This window comes from Puntigrus tetrazona, chromosome 1 (genome assembly GCF_018831695.1).
Source record: "Puntigrus tetrazona isolate hp1 chromosome 1, ASM1883169v1, whole genome shotgun sequence".
In the NCBI taxonomy this organism is placed as follows: domain Eukaryota; kingdom Metazoa; phylum Chordata; class Actinopteri; order Cypriniformes; family Cyprinidae; genus Puntigrus; species Puntigrus tetrazona.
Genome location: NC_056699.1, coordinates 2,782,540 through 2,783,248, shown reverse-complemented (window position 1 = coordinate 2,783,248; position 709 = coordinate 2,782,540).

Here is a 709-nt window from a genome sequence, read left to right as displayed (position 1 = left end):
ACTCCGTGCCGCTCGGTGATCTCTGGTATAAAACGCGAGCAGTCTGCGCGGAGCTCAGCGCTCACTATCTCCAGTGCTCTCTCAAGGCCAGCGCGCCGGAGACCAGCAGCGGCGGCAGCAGCGTGGGCCGGAAGACGGACGCAGACGAGGCTCGGTCCGTTTTCTCTGCTTCCCGAGCCGGAGCGACGGTGATGAAGGAGTCCGATTCGGTGACGCACGCCTCGGTGCACCCGCTGCCGCTGCCGGAGCCGCTGCTCTCATCGTCTGAGAGGGGGGGAAACACACGAGTTACGGCCCAGACTCGACAGACGACTTCAGGCCATGCAGGAGCATTAAGACGATGCATGCACCGAATCTCTGATCTGAGCACGGAGAGCTAAATGCATTCCGCTCTCGCTTTAACTTCACTATTTGAATCAAGATTTTCGTACTTTTTGTCTGGTTTTTTAGCACGAACGTCTAAATGTTCTTGAATCGAGATGCAGTTACTTGACGTAAAGATGCTTTACTTGAAGTGAAGTAACTCAAGAAAAAGCTACGTCTGGTTTTCTGAAAAAAAATATAAAAATCTATATCTGGGGTAAGAAACACGATCTTAAATCACTGACTAAACAAGATTTTGGTAACACTTTAGAATATTAACTAATATTCTCTAAAATTTTGTATATTTATACTAGAAAACATAACAAAAAATAATAATAAAAAATAC